Source organism: Sorghum bicolor, chromosome 4, assembly GCF_000003195.3.
Source record: "Sorghum bicolor cultivar BTx623 chromosome 4, Sorghum_bicolor_NCBIv3, whole genome shotgun sequence".
Lineage (NCBI taxonomy): Eukaryota > Viridiplantae > Streptophyta > Magnoliopsida > Poales > Poaceae > Sorghum > Sorghum bicolor.
Window position 1 is genome coordinate 43122794 of NC_012873.2, and position 20947 is coordinate 43143740.

The 20947-nt window shown below is 40.7% G+C and overlaps 1 long non-coding RNA gene across 1 annotated transcript; it reads left to right on the top strand.

The window, feature by feature from the left end:
* LOC110435056 lies at nt 13878-15692 on the top strand. Its single transcript, XR_002452708.1, has 3 exons — nt 13878-14020; nt 14450-14544; nt 15156-15692. It is a non-coding gene; the product is annotated as an uncharacterized LOC110435056 (long non-coding RNA).

Consider the following 20947-nt stretch of genomic DNA (forward strand, 5'->3'; position numbering starts at 1 on the left):
CGACCCCGCTTTATGAGAACGCCTCCGGGCTACAGTTGACCCCCTCGAAAGGGGCACAGGTTCTCACTTGGACTACCCGTTATAAGCTCGATCCGGGGTGGATGACGCTCGCTCTATCGAGAGTACGTTGAAACCCCCTAAGTAAAATGAGCCAACCAGAACCTTCCACCACTGGTGTCGACAGTGTTTCTATGAATTAGGCAATATAACCCTCGAAGGAGTCAAAAACTCCTCCAAGGGCTCGGGGGCTACCCCCGCGGGGTCGCTCGCGCGCCCCTACAGAAATTCGACCACAAAATAAAGCCTCCACTCGAGCGCCAGCGCTCAAATGGAGACTCAGGGGCTACTGTCAAGGGTATCAGTAAGGGGTATCCTAACAGATGTACATAATAAGATTGTCTGTACGCAGGTCAAGGCCCTCAACTCGACGCTCTGTTCAGTCACCTGTACAATCATCGATGACCCCAGCCTCGAAGACGGAAAGGGCGTCGAGCGAATCAACCAGGGCTCGAGCACCAACTACCGTCGGATACGGAAACAGGCTCGAGCGAACCAGGAGGCGTCGAGCACGGGGACGCCACCCGCCGCCTGACGCGCGCACGGGAACCAGGGCATTTAATGCGCCTGTCGCGCTCCCACCTAACATGCCAGTCACGGGAAGCGTGATAGGGAATAGGCATCCGTCTCATCATTCTTTTTGCAGCCTTCCCCACTAAACAACCCAGAGCGTGTCAGGATGCGGGAAGCGGGGATGGAACGTCTAATCAGGACCCCCTCGAGACATCCAAGGTCAATGCTCTGGATAACAAGGCATAACACGGCGTCCGACCCTCAACCAGATATGTTTCCTTCCTGGGGAAGGGTTAGGCGTCGACTAACAACACTGCAACCACTCCGACGTGTCAGCCGCCATGACGTACAGGCGTGCAACCGATAAGCCAGTCCAAGACGGCGCACGGAGCGGGATACAGGGGCACGCGTAATCATCATCAAGCTACCAGGACGGGATGGCTCGAGACCACGCCGGTACGGAGGCCTCGAGTAGGTCCGCGCGCCGTGCCTCTATCGACCCCTACTCTAACACCTATACTTGTACCCTGGGCTTCTCCTTGGAACTATAAAAGGGGAAGCCCGGGAGCAAACTAGGACATCAGGCAACACCATACCCATACACGGTAGAATCCCAATACTCCATACCACGCTTGTATTCACCCCTGTACAAGCACTTAGGTGCAAAATAATACAAACTCTCTCCCCCCCACTGGAGGTAGGGCCTTCTCTTGCCCGAACCAGGATAAATTCTTGTGTCTTTTTGCATCACCATCTGGAAAAGGGAGCACGCATACAAATTCACTCGTTGGTGTGACCCCCCGTGGGGAAAACACTGACAGCTTTGCTCTCCTTCTATGGCATCACTTGACATGCCATCTTTGAGTCTTTCTAATCGTCCTTCAAAGGGATTGGATTTGAAAAGCTTTCTAAGAAATCTCTTTTGAAGATTCAAACTATAATCACTAAAAGATCTCTTATGAAGCGGGAAGTTTAAACTCCTAAAATCTTTTTGATGGTGAATTTGGAGTATTACTAGTTTGGGATGAATAGCCAAATCATGGGATTGGAATATTTGCAAAGTGGCTATGAAAACTTCCTCTTCTAGTTTAGGGACGATTCCTTCTCTATCTCTAGGATTTTATAATGAAGGCTAGTGGGAGTGTGTCCGTTAATACTAAGGACAAACCTCACCTTACTAATGGATAATGAAAGAAAACACCTCAAAGATGGTACTATCAAGACCCGTATAAAGATGTTGAAGAAGAACAAGGTCTGGTAGGTCTAAGCCTAAATTTATAGTAAGATTAAAGGATTCCCTAAGTGTAGCTAAAAGTTCATTATCTACTAAATCAGAAGATAGGACCTTATGTACATTACCTTCTTGATTAGAAGATATGACTCTAGCTGTAGAAAAGGGTTGGCTTTGACCTACTGCAACCAAACATGGGCGTAGCTCATAGCTAGATGTGAGAATCATGGGCTCTAGTGGCTCTAAGCTTGCGCTCATGGGTGCAAAATCTCTGCCTCTAAGTTTTACATATGTTTTTTTCTAAAGGCGATACATACTGTATCGGCTATCTTCCGAATCCTCAAAGTAATTTTTCGGCTAAAGGCGATGCGTTCACATCGGCTATCCACACTTGTAGTCTTAAGTTCTTTTATGAACCAACTTCGACACTTGGATAAAATCTCTTAAGAAACCTTCCATTAATAGCCCTGGTGAACTCTTCTCCCAATAAAGTCTTCGAAACATACGCATTGCTAGGCACACATCTTACTATCCAAAAAGGTCCTTCCCAATTTGGAGACCACTTACCAAACGCTCTATCTTTTGTCCCAATCGGCAATATAACTTTCCAAACTAAGTCTCCCTCTTCAAACTGTTTCATTTTAACTTTTTTGTTATAATATTTGGCAACACGCAGTTTATTTTTCTCCATACTTTCCAACGCCTTAAGACGAATCAATTGTAGATCTTCCAATTCGTCCATCATCAAATCCTTATAACTTTCTTGTCTCAAATCATTCTGCAATGTAACTCGTCTTGAATTTGACTGCAATTCCCACGATAAAACAGCATGATGTCCATAAACCAACTCATAGGGTGACGTTTGAGTAGACCCATGATACGCCATTTGGTAAGCCCATAAGGCCTCATTAAGAACCAAATGCCACTTTTTTGGTTTCTCATCAATCTTGTTCCGAGTGATCTTAATCATAATATTATTTGATGCCTCAGCTTGACCATTGGCTTGCGCATATTAAGGAGAAGAATTGTATAGCTTAATTCCCATCTCTTTGGCAAAATCACAAAATTTGGATAAAGTAAATTGAGTCCCTTGATCAGTTGTGATACTTTGAGGAATCCCGAATCGGTAAATTATATGCTTCTTAACAAAATCAACCATATTTCCCGATGTAACCCTTTTCAAAGGGATAGCGTCAACCCACTTTGTGAAATAGTCCGTGGCTAGCAGTAGAAACTTATGCCCTTTGCTAGAAGGATGATGAATCTGACCAATCAAATCTATGCCCCATCCTATAAATGGCCACTGTTTAATAATTGGGTTCATGGCACACGGTGGACCCTTTTGAATATTGCCGAATCTCTGACAATTTTGACATCGTTATAATACTCAAAACAATCTTCTAACATGGTTGGCCTGAAATAACCGGTTCTCCTAATTATCCACTTCATTTAGTAAGTTGAATGGTGTGCACCACACAACCCTTCATGCACTTCACACACCATCTTTCTGGCTTTTTCTTGACTCAAGCATTTAAGTAGCACTCCATCTATGGATTTATAATACAATTGACCATCAAGTACCACAAACTAAAGGGCCTTATACCTGAGCTTTCAGGAAACGTTTTGTGACAAATTTTTCAAATAATCAGCAACTTCACTTCTCCAATCATCAACAACTTGATCCTTACTTAAAGCCAGAATCTCCTGGTCTTCTCGATATCCAAAAGCAATTTGGGCCAATTTATTTGCTTCCACATTATGCCCCCTAGGGATATGGTGCAAGGTTGCTATCTGAAAATTCCTTAAAAGTTCTTGGCATTCTTCATAATATTCTCTCAGCATGTCATTTTTGCATTCATACTAACCTATCAACTGGTTTATTACCAAATTAGAATCTCCAAAGACCTCAATAGCAATGGCCTTTATTTCTACAAGGATCCGAAGCCCTCTGAGCAATGCTTCATATTCCGCCTGATTGTTAGTAACATAATATTCAATGGGAATAGCATATTTAAAGGTCACTCCTTGTGGAGAAATTAAAAGAATACCAGCACCACCACCTTTGCTACAAGATGAACCATCAACGAACAAAGCCCAAGGCGTAATGCTTATTATTTCAATAGAAAGATCACGATGTTGGGTGATAAAATCAGCAATAATTTGACCCTTCACTGCTTTTGCCGATTTGTACCTTAAATCAAGTTCCAATAAAGCTAAAATACACTTACCAATCCTTCCGTTCAAAATTGGCATTGATAAGATATGCTTTATTACAACAAACTCCGAAACCACCACACATTTGGCATTCAATAAATAATGCTGAAACTTGGTACATGAATAGTAAACACATAAGCAATGTTTTTCTGCAAACAAATACCTCGTCTCTGGGTCCAACATCTTTCGGCTAAGATATGCTATTACTCTCTCCTTTCCTTCAAACTCCTGCATAAGGGCCGATCCTATCGTCAGGCTACTAGCCGCCACATACAACTTAAAAGGTTTGTCAAGCCGTGGATGTACCAGCACAGGTGGCGCCTTCATATATTCTTTGATCTGATCAAAATCCTTTTGTTGTATGTCACCCCATACAAATTCTTGATCCTTGTTAAGCTTCAGTAGTGGAGAAAAAGGCAAAACCCTTTCTGATAAGTTGGATATAAACCTTCTCACAAAATTAATTTTGCCGAGCAGTGATTGCAATTCTGTCAAGTTGGTCGGAGGAGCAACCTTGTCTATCGCTTCCATTATCTTCTTTCCAACTTCAATTCCTCCTTTATGTACTAGGAACCCTAAAAACTCACCAGCCGAAACCGCAAAAGCACATTTATTCAGATTGATCTTCAAACCATGTTTCCTAGTACACTCTAAAGTTTTTCTCAAATTGGCTAAATGCCCTTCACGATTCCAAGACTTAACCACGACGTCATCAATATAAATCTCCACAATTTTACCGATCAACTCATGGAAAATATAATTCATGGCTCTCCGATAAGTTGCACCAGCATTTTTCAAACCAAATGTCATAACAATCCACTCAAACATAGCAATATGACTATGGCATCTAAAAGCTGATTTTGAAATTTCTTCTATTGCCATAAAAATTTGGTTATAACCAGCATTGTCATCCATAAAACTGATAACTCATAACCGGCTGCTGCATCAACTAGCAAATCGGCAATCAGCATCGGATACCCATCTATTGGAGTGGCTTTATTAAGATCTCTAAAGACAATACAAATCCTCATCTTTCCATTCTTCTTGTATACCGGAACTATGCTCGAAATCCACTCCACATACCTACACAACCGAATGAAATTTGCTTCTAACAGTCTTTCAACTTTCTTTTTTACATCAGCCAACACCTCCTCTTTAAAAATTCTCTGAGCGGGCTGTTTGTAAGGTCGGTACCCAGACTTGATAGGCAACCATTGTTCAACAATAGAATGATCTAATCCAGGCATCTCTGTGTAGTCCCAAGCAAAACAATCTTTAAACACCTTAAGAAGGTCTATCAACTTTGATCTATACTCTTGGTTCAAATTTGCGCTGATGTACATTGGCCTTGGCTTAACGGCATTACCAACATTTATTTCTTCTAACTTATCGGCCAACATAAAACCACGTCCTAACTTTCCTTTGTTGCCATCAATCGGGTTACCCATCAAAAATTGCTCTGAGAGCCGACTGCTTGGATCGGTTGTTGATCCCTATTGAAAACATTCACAGGACCTTCTCCCCACCACACTCTACCAGAGAAATAATCAATACCATCATACTCCCAATAAGCATGTTCTGTAGAGGCAACACTTACCGAATCATCAACATGAACAGCCTCTACGTCATCTCCAATCCACTGGATAAGAACTTGATGCATAGTTGAAGGAATGCAACCATTAGCATGGATCCAATCTCTCCCTAAAAGCAGACTATATGCCCCTTGCCATCAATGACCAAGAAGGTAGTAACCAAAGTTTTCGACCCAATCATTAATTTGGCATGCACAGCTCCTCGGGTGTCAGAAGGATTGCCAGCAAAGTCTCTCAGCACCATGTCAGTCTTTAAAAATTCCTCATTTGTCATGCCAAGCTTTCTAAAGGTAGTGTATGGCATGATATTGATAGCCGCGCCTCCATCAACAAACATCTTGGTTAGAGGTTTGCCATTGACGTATTCTTTCACATATAACGACTTCAAATGTGGATGCTTAGCTGGTTTATCAAAAATTGCCCTCTGAGTCAAGACAAGTTGAGCCATCAAATCCTGATACTCACTTTCATCAAAATCTAAGTATATTTTTTCCTAGACGTCTTGGCCCTCGGGAGCCACAAACTCTGATGGAAGGAAAAAAGCCATACATGCATCAGTCGAACGGTCATGCCCATCAGATTCCTTCTTAGGATGCCATATTTGTTTCTTTTCGGCAACTTCTTGCTCTAATTCCTTGTTCCTCAAACGTTGCACTCTCCATTCTGGCTAATTGTAAGTCCTGGTGGGCACCACTGTCCCCTTTGCCACATGTATTCATGAAATTCTTCCTCCTCTTTGTGGTCCCCGTAATGAACCCAATCCTGATCGGCAAACCTCTTCCCTTGCTGATTTTTAGAGCTGCTTATTTTTAAACGCCGATTGTCCTCATGAAACTGTGCTCCAAGTCTTTCATGGACCGAACGGCGGTTGACTCGAGACTGCCTATACCACAAATATTGATCACTGCATTCATGGCAATTATTTCTAGCAGGCAGTTTCAAGCCTTCATTCCAATAATGTCTGAAAATGAACACCCCCAATGAGACTGGTCTTGTTTCCTTATATATTCTTGTTCTCTTCGGTATTTTCTCTTTGTACCTTCGGTGCTCCTCCATGAACTCCTGTTCTTCATAGTATTTCCATCTCTGGTGGCGCTCTCGCTCTCGCTGCCATTTGTTCAACAGGATTGGTGTTGTAACCCTCGGCTTGGAAACTTCTTTTCCCTTATTTTGGCCATTCTGGGATTGAATGCGTTGTCGAAACTCTTCATTTGTGATTTGCCGATCGGGATCAACAGCACCAGCTTTCCTCACCCTGTCAGAGGTCAATACTTTCATATTGCTTTTGCCTTTTGGATCATCCACAACAATCATGTTCATAGAGAAGGACACCATGTTCTATGCAAAATGTTGAGCATCGAATTTCATCTTGCCATCGAACTTCAAATGCCCCTCTTGAATAGCCTTTAGAATTCGTACCCTGAAAACTCGACAATCATTGATAGAATGGGAATTGGTATTATGGAAGCCACAATATTTCTTGTCTTTTACTCCCACAGGGCGTAGCATGGGATGCCCTTCCGGCAATTTGATACGTCCTTCTCTTACCAACAACTCGAACAACTTATCTATCTTGGAGACATCAAAGTCATAAGTTCCCTTTTGCTGCCTCAACCATCGCTGGGTGACCTGAGTCAGCTCTTTTGCCCACACCAATTCGGCTATGGCTATTTCATCTTCATCGTTGTATTTCACTGCTTCTTCTAGAAAACCTTGATACATCTCACTAGCCACATCGCCTTTCTGAAAATGATTATCTCTTCTGAACCCCTGAGCTGGCTTACTCATCACGGCCAACCGCTGTGAAAGTTGACCGAGATCATCGAAGTCCATACCAAATAGCTTTTCCCTGACGTTGGGCTGCATACCCGCTATAGCCATTCCTGGTAACTGATCGTCGGGTAGATTCAAAGAGTATCAAAGGTTCTTGGTTTCTTTAAACCTACAAATATACTCCTGTGGTGTCTCATTAGTGTTCTGCCTTAGGCTCATAAGATCAACTAGCTTCTTCTCATTAGTTCCTGTGAAAAAGTATGAATGGAATTTATGTTCTAACTCTCCCCATGTTCTAATGGAGTTTGCCGATAAAGATGTAAACCCATGTGAAAGCTGGTCCTATCAGGGACAACAGAAAATACCGAATCCTCAAAGCTTCATCTGTAGATGCTTCCCCCAGCTGCATCAAATACCGGCTAATATGCTTTATGGTACTAGTATCATCTTGGCCAGAAAACTTGGTTAAATCAGTAGGAGGCTTCACCCATAGAGGCAACGCCACTCGGTTATACCACTCTGGATAAGAAGACTTATACGCATAAGACTGGTTCTTTGGTTTCAAGCCAAACTGATTTTGCATCATGTCCGCCATCCTCTGCATGATAAGATCAATATTTGAATTTTGAATAACGTGTGCTTGCCCTTCAAAAGGCAATCCTGCTGAATTTCTGTATCCTGGATTTGGAACAGCATCTACAGCATTGTAATCGACAAATTCCTGATACCCATCTCCATACATATTCTTTTGCAATCTATTTGCCACTGGAGACACTCTAAAGGCCGATTGTGGGACGTTCCCTATTGTACCGAATGCGAGCTGGCCATAAGTTATAGAAGGTTGTTGTTTCTCATGAAGCTCCAGCCAACCTTTGTTTGCATTAGATGCACTACTGCCCCCAGCGGTCTTATCCTAATGCTTTGGTACGTGGAACAACGTTGGTCCTTGCATTGGCCCGATAGCTTCTTCGAAATACTTGTCGGCTGTTGGACCGGAAGTGTTGACCATGATCGCATGAAAAGTATTCAAGAAAGCCGAATGATGATTTGTCATAGTTTCTCTCATGGCCTTGTAAACCAATTCAGCCATCCTTTGGGCGTCTTCTTCAGTGTAATTAGTCTGGTGTGGAAGAAGAACCCTTGGTAACAACTGTTTCTGGAATACTCTGTTGCTTTTGTTCTTTGAAAAGGACATTAAGCACTTGTGTTGGAACTGATCACATGCCTGCTGAACTATCTCCTTTATGTTTTTTGGCAGTTCATCCATGGTTATGTCCAGAACTTGAGCGTTGTCGAATTTAGGCATTTTGAACTATGGGTCCCACCGGGCATGCCAAAAAGTGTGTTGACACAAAATGTGACACACTGTGCCTCACACACAGCAAGCCAAAAAACGTGACTTCAATCGGGTGCCCGGGTGTTCTGAAATCCGGAAACATGCTAGTTAGTTTGCCCTGCAACTAACAAGGGATGAAATTTGTTAGATACAAAAACTTGAACATGTTGGGTGAGACCAGACAGTTCCATATATACGACGACGCATAGCTATAAAGCTATCTGCCAACAGATTTGTAACTCATTCGGTTAAAATGAGGGTACTGCATCAATTACCGAAAACACGTGTGTGAAAAATGTGTCTAAATGAGTTGTATATAATTATAATTTAAAAGTAACCAAGTTTGGCAATCTAACCAAATTGGGATCCATGAAGAAGAAACATACAAGCGAACACGACTAAATTAATAGAAGAACTTATGTTTGTCTCACGACACTTAGCTTTCTCTAAATTTAAACGTATTCAACATACATGAACCCGCAACACGTGGCAACCTAGATTAATTTAGTTTGGCTATTGTGAGCGTATAATCTATTCATATTGATTGCATGAAAATAAGATAACATTACAATATAGATAGATTTATGAAAATATGGAGCCGAACATTTCCAATCTAGGTTGGGCAAAAGAGTGTTCCAAATATATAAAGTATTCAAAACATGTAACACATGATAATTTAATGAATCTATTAGACCTTGCCCATTCTAATAGAGTCGATAATTGTCTAGCCTTACTATGCATATCAAGTAAACGTCTGCCGCACGGTATCTACTTGTGATAAATAAAGCATAGGCAAAGACTTCTTGATTGTCAAGCAAACGCCTACCGCACGGCCATTCAGTCGAGACAAACAAGACTACTTGCATCAACGTCTAAATCCACCGCATGATACTAGACATGATAACATGGTTGTTGGAACTTACGGAGGTCGACGGATCGACAACCCCTCTCAAAGAACTCGATGACACGACAGAGACTCAAAATTGGCTCGGGGCCAGTTGAATTGATTTGGTTCTGAACAGTCTTTACAATAACCAAAGGCTCATATTTATACCCTGTTTGCAACATGAATCCTACAAGACTATGACTAAACAATAAAGGAAACTTAAAAATGTGTCTTTATCCTCAATCCTCCTCAGAATGTCCATTACCTTAATTATCGTGATCTCTCCTTGTCGGACCGGTCTTTATTTGCCACTTTTGTTGTTCCTAGACAAAACCGCCTTTCCCAGGACAACCGATTACACAAACGCTTGCCGAATCTTTAGGAATTAGCCGACCGCATGGACATTTGTCGAAATACTCAAAATACTGGCCTCTCCACGAAATCACCGTGTACTGGCCCACCTATCATCTATCATCTCCTTAAACGTGCCAAAATCCAGTGTTAACAGCTCTACATGAGATCCAGACAAGTTCACTTCCACCTCCCCATTGGAAAGGTATGTTGCGACATCAATAGTTACACTGACAATAATTTGCCCTATAAGATTCAAAATAGGAGACGCCAATCCCACTGTGGAGCGAATCTACTCTCAAAGAAGGAAGGAGAAGACTATCCTAGTGAAGCTACAAGGTACGTGATATGACCACGCCAGCAAGCAACATATCATAAGCTCCAAGTCAATCTACAACCACTCAAGTTTACCTACACCGATACCAGGTCGTGCAAAGAAGCTACAACAAGAGGTCCACGTGCTACTTTGTAAGATTCATTTTAACATTAATGAGAATTATATACTACCTAAGTATTGTACTTTGATTGTACTCAGGTATATAGAAGAAGACAAGGATGAATCGGACCCTGAAGAATGGACCAGTGCAAGTCCCAGAAGACAGACTAGCAAAACGGACCACAAGAGTCAAAAATAGACTAGTGGAAGTCAAGAACGGACTAGTGCAAAGAAATCTTTGTAACTTTTTACTCACAAAAGCTATGAAGGCTCATGAGGACTTGATGGAAATCTTGTTGACTCTACTTTTCAATGAATCTAGTGGTGACCAGTTTGGATACACCATATTGCTTGCAGACCAGAATTAGTATAGACTGCTCAGAATGTCAACAGTCTGTCGTGATAGAACGTTGGTACAACTTGCCGAGTAAAACTGTATCAATCTGCAATGTTTCTTGCTGGATGATATATATTGCTGGAAAGCCCTTTGGGTCTAGTTTCACAACCAAGAAATGGTTCATCATTTGGACTTCCCAATAAGAAGTTATGGTCAGTTTATTGGAAACTGCTCTTGAGGACAACAGTCACGCAAAGCCAGTTCAGGAATCCATTTCGAGGGGACCTTTCACATTGCCTTTCTTCAAAAAATCTCTTTTATTTTCATACCTATCTAGGAGGGTTGTTCCTAGTATAAATATTCTCTACCTCTAAGCTATGAAAAGGACCATTGATTATTTTGATAAACTACATGATATTGCAGCCGCGCTGCTGAGTGCCTTACTCAACCTTTGTTCTTCATTGTTCTTCTTGGACTTGTGAAGTGAATGCTCTGGGTTCCCCTACATCATGCTATACGGCTTCCGTTCGGTTGCACCGTATTGTGTGGACTAGTTCCGGATTGTGGTTCTGCGGTCATTCGGAGATCGAGTCGAAGTCTTCGCGGTTTTGGTGCCTCTCACCCCGTCGCTTGGTCACATCCAACCTTTGTCAGGTATAAAGCTAGTTATCCGCTGTTCGCAGCAAGTTATCCTTGTTCTTTTGATCTACTGTCGTAAAGATCGGGCCACCCTTGTGCCGATTCATATCAGTAACCTATCAACAAATATCAAAGCTTCCGTTGTCACGGTAGGTCTCACAATCATCCACATATCTACCTTTAATTTAACTATCGTTTGTTACAGTTTTGTCCATCACCTATAGTTCACTAAAAAGCCACAAAAAAAAATACTATAGCCCTTTGATGGTACCGATATCTTGTGTTTTTTTTTGTGTTCATCAAACTGCTAGTCACCCTCTTTACGTATATTGTGTCATGTTTCCTTTGAGATCTGCACCCTGTTAGTATAAAAAAGAAGAGTTCAAAAAAATCAGAGAAAAAAAATTCAGCGAAAAAGAAAAGAGAAAGAACAGAAAAGTAGAAGAAGAGGACAGGGGTTGTATTGCGGTTTGATTACTGAAAAATTTAGTTTACATATTCAGATGCTTGGTGATTTATATACCAGCAACATTATATCTTTTGAGCACATGAAACCACTTGATTTTCAGTAACGTAGCCTCTCTTGGTTAGCCACCTATAGCTCCACCAAAAACAGAAACCAGGACATTCGACTTGTAATCCTTGCGACCTCGGAATCACTTTTGTTGAGCTGCTACACTAGCACAATTCACTATACTTGAGAACAGGAAAGAGCATTGGTAAGTAAGAGGTGAGGTTCTGTGATTCTACAAATTTACCCATTCCACTATATTCTGCTTTAGTGCTAACATGACAAGATCCAACTCAAGTATTCATGGTGATTGCCATGGAGAAGAAGAACCCCCTATTGCACGGGCTGAGATCACTACAAGAGATTGGGCCTTCTATGACAATTTTCACATGACAAAGCACCTTTTAGTCATGAAAGTGATGTGTTTATGACAATTTTTCTTTAGATGACAAGCGTATGTGACAAAGTTATGATTTAGTCATAAAGAATAGTCACCATGTGCCTTTGTTACTCTTTATGACAACAGTTAATGACAAAACTAATAAAATGTGATGGTCATAAATTAGAAATCATTTCAAATTTGATGAGATATGATTGTCATGAATTAAAAATAATTTCAAATATATATTTTGGCACAATAAATGGTGAGATGTGAAGTTGATATATAAAATTATTTTTAAAAAGTATTTTGGCACAGCCACGCCTAGATGAATTGGGACCCTTGATGAGATATGATTGTCATGAATTAAAAATCATTTCAAATATATATATTTTGGCACAAAAAATGGTGAGATGTGAAGTTGATATATATTTAAAATTATTTTAAAAAGTATTTTGGCACAGCCACGCCTAGGTGAATTGGGACCCACCTACATATGGTAAATATTAAGGTTTATATTAAAAAACAATTAAATTTAAAAATTTAGCATAAGTTGTGGCTATGGGAATTGAACCCACGCCAAGGAGAAAAATAATGTCTCCAACAACTCCTTAAAATTCACTTGGTATATCTTGAGTTATAGCAACTTGGTATTTTGTTTGGCAAGGAGAAAAAAGATGTGTCTCCAACAAATTGGTATTTTCACTTCGTAAAATTGAAAAAATAGGCCCACCTCTCTCCAAACCGGTACTGGGCCTTGGACTCACGTGAAAATTGGCTGCGCGGCGTCCGATCTCGCGTGCGTGGCCGCCGCCGCCAGTCGAGCGCGACGCTACTTCGGCCGGCCATCACCTCCTCCTGGACGTCGGCAAGGCACTCTGGCCGGCCATCACCTCCTCATCGATCGACGTGGTTCACGACTAGTATACTCCGGACCAGCACTTCACCGGTTTGCAGAAAACGTTCTACTAGCGCACAGAAAACTTTCCACTGCTAAACAAGAAACTTTCCACCGGTATACAAGAAACTTTAAGAGGGTTTCGGTCTACAGAAAACTTTCTACTAGCGCACAAGAAACTTTCTATTAGCGCACTGGGAACTTCTCTCGCGCGCGGGACATGGCCGTCGAAGTCGAAAACCGCGATAGGCAGTCCACGCTGCGCGCGGAGATATATGCGTGCGGACTCGATGTTTGCCAAGAAGGGAAATATACCAAGTGAATTTAAAGAGTTGTTGGAGAGGTGTTTTTGTGTTTTTGTCAAAATAATAAGAATACCAAGTAGATTTGAGGAGTTGTTGGAGATGCTCTAAAGAATGGATATCCCACTGAGCTAGCCTTCTGTTGTTGTCAATATTTTGATTTGTTTCTCTTTTGTTAATTCGTCAACTTGGAGAGACAAGGCACACCCTGATACGCACTTTGGAGCGGATGTCGTGCCTCTGTCCGTCCACAGTAGGAGTCCGACGCCGCCGCCCATCGCCCAAACCCGCCTGCTGAATCGGTATGCCATATATATATATATATATATATATATATATATATATATATATATATATATATATATATATATATATATATATATATATATATATATATATATATATATATATATATATATATATATATATGCAAACCTAACCCTAAAATCACTCCCCATTCCAAAATCGACCGCCGCCGCCACTCCTCTCCTTTCTGTTGCCGCTCCAACGAAAAGGAAGATGCCGCTGGGGAAGAGGATGAGAAGACCATCAATGGAGGTCCCAGGTACTTCTCGGGCATTCATCTGTAAGGTTACGGGGTGTAGGGTTTTGGATAGGGCCGGGGGCGGATCTGCACGGTTGCAGGCCGACGGCCGACGGCCTCATGACCATGTCTCCCTTCGGTCTCTGCTGATCTTCTCTGGTTTCTTCAATCTCGTATTTTTCTAATCTGTATTTGTAGCTCAGTAGTAGTAGACTGTAGTCTTGTTCTTCTAAACTACCAATTCTTCTATTCAATTAGGTTGGAAATTAAAATAGAATCAAGGATTAAGATTGCATATTCTTCACAATGGGTAGTTTTTTTTCTGACTGAACACAATGGGATGTATCATGCTTGTGTAGAGATTAAGTCTCGATTGTAGGAAGGTTCCTGCCTGTGGTGGAGCATGGTGAACATCTAGTCAATTTGTATCTAACTCTTGCAAAACAATAGGGCAAAAGATTGGAGATCAAACAAATTAACTTGTAGGCTAGCAGTGCTCCTGCTAGCAGTGCTCCAAGGATCAGGGGTGATTTTGATATGAGCAGGTACTGTTGCTGTTTATTTATGTACAACAATAGGAGCAAAGCCTTGCATGCTTTGCTTTTTTTCTCTGAAATGCATTAAGCTATGTTATCAATCCATTTTGTATATCTTTGCTTATGAGATTCAAGGCTTTAGATCTATTTTTCAGATAATTAAGATTCAATGCTTTAGATCTAAGACAAAACTAAAGTGAAACTATGCTGATTCAGAAACCAGAATTATATGGCTGAAATTTGAAGTGGGTTTGCTTGCCCACTTGACAACATTTTAAGCAGATGTGATTGTTTCAGAACACTAGAATTTTTATTGGACACCATTGATTTCCTGCTTGACAGTTAAATGATTTTCCCATTTGAAACCTTTTCCTGGACACTAATTGGGATTTCTCGGTTACACTACTCATTGTGTACTGTAGTATTGAAGTTTTATTCTAAAGAATGATACACTGAATGTTAAGCTATATTGCTCTTAATTGAATATGTGCAATAGTATAGAATTAGCATTTCAGAGCTTTAAGTTAGTAGTGTATCAACCTGATTGTTCTCATTTTTGCCTGATTAGCTATATTACTAGTGCTACACAATCGTTTCATGTCTAGGAAAAACGTGCGAAGAGCAATCTCATTTTGTTTTATACATTTCGGAAGCAAGAAAAATACAAAGGTATAGAGCAAACTTTGACCTCCTATTTTTTAACAGTACTGGAATCAAATGAACTTATATAAGTTTTTTAACTAAAAGTTCTGATTGCTAGGTATTAGACTTAGAGATGGTGTGTTCATTTCTTAATTTTGACACCATGTTCTTTGCAGGTTGTTGGACTCATTTTAGTGATTTGTGAAGTGTGGTGTGACTGACTGGAGTCCAACACCATGTTTTCATCCTTTTGGCATCATTGGAGTAGTGTGCTATTTCTATTAGTGATATAGTGATCTATCCTATTGTTGCAGTGTCTGGAAATGTGCCCGGAGTGTTGCTACTGTTGTTGGTGAGCTGCTGCTAACTAGAACTTGCCCTGCTGCCATGCTGCTGCTTTTGCTATGACTGGATGACCAAAACTTACGCTGCCATGGTGCTGCTGTTGTTGTAGTGACTGAAATATGGCTACTTCTTTTAATTTGATGGATGTATGTTTGGTATGGCTGGTAATTGATGGATGTATGAACCATTGTATGGTTGTTGATTTATTGAACTATTGTATGGTTGTGTGAACCATTAGTTGAAGAAAGTGATCTACTGGCTACTGCTGTTGTGTTGATTTATGATGATTCTTTATATGGGCTTGGGTTGTAATATTGGATGTAAACTGGGTAGTATTGAATGCAAACCGGACTGGAATGTTATTGGGCTTGTGTTGAAAAAATAAATAAGTTGTTACTAAGTGGGCCAAAATTGGCTGGCTAGCCCATGGGCTAAATAGGCCTATTTGAAATATAATTGTAAAACCAGCCCATGCTTTAATTGGGCCGAATTTATTTTTATGACAATTATTTTTGTCATACTATTTGTGCCACGTCATATGCCATGTCAGCTCCTTGGACACTTGTCATCACCTCATCTAACGTATTATGACAAATATAGTGACAAATACTATTGTCATAATCTGATGACAATGCGTGCAATTGTCACTAGTAATGACAAATGGGTCTGTTGGTCACAAAAGGGGGATTGTGACCCACCTTCTATGACTACAACCATATCGTCACTGCAGTGTCATAGAAGGGGTATAGTGACATGAAAAACACTGTATTTGTCATAATTAGTTGGTCATAGAAGGTCTAAGGTCTTGTAGTGGATGCGCCAAATGGCAGACTCACTCTTGTAGGCCATGGAGAGGATGCTTGATGCACGCATACCTACAGATGGGCGGAGGGCTCCTCGACATTAATATGATGAATCTGGTGCTGAAAATTCTGATGCGGGACATGACCGTTTCAGAGATGGTCGTGGTGGTCGCAGGCGGGCTGGTCATCATGGCCAGGATGGAGGACGAGCTCATGGGCATGGTCGTGGCCATCATGTTTATTTTGATGATGAAGAATATGATAACTTTGATCAAGAAGAGAGGTCTGATGAGAAACCCTTTGCATATGATGGGCTGCACGGGCGGCGCCATGATCATCGGTGGCGTGCTGATCATGGAGATAGGGAGCATCATCATAGTCGTTGTAATAGGGAAGATCCGGACAGCATTGCTTGTGTCAAGTTGAGTATCCCAAAATTCACTGGAAGAGAGGATGCAAATGCATATCTTGAGTGGGCTGAGCAGTATGATCAAATTTTCAGAGTGCATAATCTTTCTAATCAGAGGCGTGTTAATCTTGCTTCAGTGAAATTCTCTGGTTATGCTCTGACTTGGTGGAATCAGATACAAGATAATCAACTTGTGTTGGGCCGTGAATATATCAACACATGGAAAGAGATAAAGCAAGTGATGAGAAGGCGATTTGTACCGTCAAGCTATCAGCGTGACCTTTGCAATAGGCTACAAATGTTGAAGCAAGGAAAAAGATCGGTTGATGAGTATTATAAGGAGATGGAGCTGCTGTTATTGCAGACTGGAATTAGAGAGGATCCAGAGTAAAAAATGGCAAGATTTTTGGGTGGTATCAATGAGAAAATTGCTGGTTTTGTTGAGATGTTTCCATACCATACTTTGCAAGACCTTGTTGATCAAGCCATCCGTACTGAAAGAAAAATTCAGTAAGAGACACGTGGAAAATCTTATGCAAGTCATTCAATTGTAGCCCCATGGTGCAAGCAGCAGTCCAACACTTCTATCGATGGGGGACGGTCCCAAGGTGCTGTAGCTTTGCCCTCTTCATCTAATGCTCCTTCGAAGATGGTGGTTTCTACAACATCATCTCCTGCAAATCAGCAGCGACCTGCTACAAGTGTAGCAGCCCCAACTATTGCTTCTTCAGCTACTACTTCCTCTGCACGTAGTAAAGAAATTGTGTGCCACAAGTGCCATGGTCGTGGACATATTGATGTACAATATCCCAGTAGGAGGACCATGATTGTGAATGAGAATGGTGAATGTGAATCTGAAAGTGATCGTGAGGAAGAAGGTCCAAGATATGATGAGGATTATGAAAGCAATGAAAATGAGATCCAACCCGATGAAGGGGATAACAACTGCTTTATTTGTCTTCGTGTGCTTAGTGTTACTACTGCAAAGGAAGAGAATGGGCAGCGACACAATCTTTTCCACACTCGAGGCATGATCAAAGAAAAGTTGTGTAGAATTATTGTTGACAATGGCAGCTGCAACAATATTGCTAGCCAAGAATTGGTTGATAGAATGGAGCTAAAACAAAGGCGTCATCCTAAACCATACAAGATGCAGTGGCTGAATGATTGTGGTGCGCTGCGTGTGAACCATGTTGTGATAGTTCCTTTCTCTATTGGGAGGTATAATAATCATGTGGAGTGTGATGTGGTGCCTATGCAAGCATGCCAACTGCTGCTAGGAAGACCATGGTTATGTGATCATGATGTTCAGATCTTTGGAAGAACCAACAAGCTGACTTTCATGTACAAAGGAGAGCGAATTTCTTTGCTCCCTTTGACACTAGAGGAGATTTTAAAGGATGATCTAAAAAGAAAACAGCGAGAGTACGAGAACCACTTGCGAGTGACCCACAAAAATATAGAGGGAGTATTTCCAAAGCCAAATAAAACCCCACAGCCGCAAACAACCAAGACAAAGGGAAAAGAGGGATTAGTTCTGATGGCTAGGAAAGGGGATTTAAAAGAATTGAGTGAACCTAATGCCACATTCTTTGTACTCCTGTACCAGGAAAATTTTCTTACCACTAACGACTTATCCTCTACTTTGCCAAGTGTTATTTTTAATGTGTTATAGGAATATGAGGATGTCTTTCTAGAGGAGGTACCACTAGGGCTGCCACCTAAGAGAGGAATTGAACATCAAATTGACCTTGTTCCTGGTGCTTCACTTCCAAACTGAGCTGCATACCGCACAAATCCGGAGGAAACAAAAGAAATTCAGCAACAAGTGGAAGAATTGATGAGAAAAGGGTATGTGCAGAAAAGTCTTTCACCTTGTGCAGTCTCTGTTCTTTTAGTTCCTAAAAAAGATAGTTCATGGAGAATGTGTGTTGACTGTAGAACTATTAATAACAAACAGTAAGATATAGACATCCCATTCCTAGACTTGATGATATGCTTGATGAACTTAATGGTGTAATAATTTTTACTAAAATTGACCTGAGAAGTGGCTATCACCAAATAAGAATGAGAGAAGGAGATGAGTGGAAAACAACTTTTAAAACCAAGTTTGGGTTGTATGAATGTTTGGTAATGCCCTTTGGATTGACTAATGCACCAAGTACCTTTATGAGATTGATGAATCATGTGCTTAGATCTTTCATTGACAAGTTTGTTGTGGTTTACTTTGATGATATATTAAATTTACAGCAAGTCTCTTGATGAACATGTTGAGCATATCTAAAGTGTGCTTGCTGTCCTACGTGAGCAAAAATTGTTTGCTAACCTTGACAAGTGCACATTTTGCACCGACAAAGGTAGTCTTTCTTGGCTTTGTTGTTTCAGGTCAATTTGTGGAGGTGGATGAGGAAAAGATCAAAGCTATTTGTGAGTGGATGCCTCCACAAAATGTGAGCCAAGTGCGTAGCTTCCTTGGACTTGCTGGTTTCTACCGACGATTTGTGAAAGATTTTAGCACCATTGCTGCTCCAATCAATGAGTTGACAAAGAAAGAAGTGCCTTTTAAATGGGGAGAAGCACAAGAGAAGGCATTTGAAGAACTGAAAATGAAGTTGACAACAGCCCCACTTCTTGCACTTCCAGATTTCGGTAAGACATTTGAAATTGAATGTGATGCAAGTGGTGTAGGAATTGGTGGCGTTCTCATGCAAGAAATGTAACACCCTAAAATTTACTCCTTTTGAAATATAGATAAAATTATTTAATTTTGTATTTTTGTGCTCATGAAAATATAGGAAAATAATATTTTTCATTAAATTAAAATTTATCATAAGGCTTAGCAATATTATTATGCATACATGCTGGTGCATATGTTTTGATGAATTTATCATAAGGCTTAGCAATATTATTATGCATACATGCTGGTGCATATGTTTTGATGTGATGCTTGTTGCTCCTTTATGTGTTGATAGTAAGAAAATTGTTTAAAATACGTTTAGTAGATCGATCTTCCTTATTCGGCACATATTTATCTTTTATCTACAACCAAATTTCTTGTTTCTAAGCTCAAATTTTTTTTATTAGGAGCTTTCTAAAATCTTTTCTTTGTCACTCAAAGCACTTCTTTTAGTTCCTCGTCCATCAAGCAATCTCTACAAACTTTTCGGGAATTTTTCCATCTTCTATTCTCACTTTTCTATGAGCATAAATCTAATTTTTAGATGTCCCAAATTATCTTATCATGAGATCCAAATACGTTATTTGAGTTCCTCATATTCCATAATGTCTCTGAGAATTTTTCCCGAATTTTCGGAGCTTTCGGAGTATTTTTCGTGGCTTAACTACTAATTCTAAACTTTTCTAGAATTATTTTATCAATGAAAATAATTAATTCGAAAATAATAAATCTCTTATTATTTTTCCAACGTCAAAGCCCATAATAAATCCCAAAAACCATATAGTTATTTACTAATGGGCTTTAATAATTAATTAGGCCTATTAGTAAAGATGAATGTTGCAAATCAATTAGTACCATATCGCTAGTTGACGTGGAGGTGTGGAGTTTCTCTACCTATATATATGTACCAACCCCTTAGGCAAAGCACACCAAAAAAAACTACCATATGCGAAGCCTCTAGTTTGGAAATTTTTAAGGTAGTAAAATTATATTTTCTCGTCCTCTCTATATCGCCAATGGCCAATCCCGATGACTACTCAAGCGATCGTTTTGCAGCTCTGAAGTTTACCTTGCCTGCCTCCGTCCGTCTCCAGCCAGGTCATGCAGAAGTCGGATCTTGATCTTGGCTAGCACCAGGATGCCTCTATATCTACTGAATCTAGTCTTCCGTACATGCTATTCGTCAATGCTCGATCTCCGTTACCGTGAATCTGCAACCTACCGAAAATCCTATGAAGGTACATGTCCTAGGTACCAGACCTGAATTTTGCTCTCTAACTTGCCCAGATTGTCTTCTAGTCATCACGTGCCTTTGATTAACCTTTTCTCAACAGAAAAACTAGCTGCATCTATGCGTGACCTTGCTGATGAGCTGCTGGACTGCTCCCAAAACTCCAGAACCCGCCGTCAACTTCCTGGTGTCGAGAGCCATCTAATGCTTGGGACAAAATCTGCCATGGTCATCATTCGTTATACACTAAGGTTTCTATTGTTTCATTATCTTCGATCCATTCAAGTTACGTTGAGAACATAGTG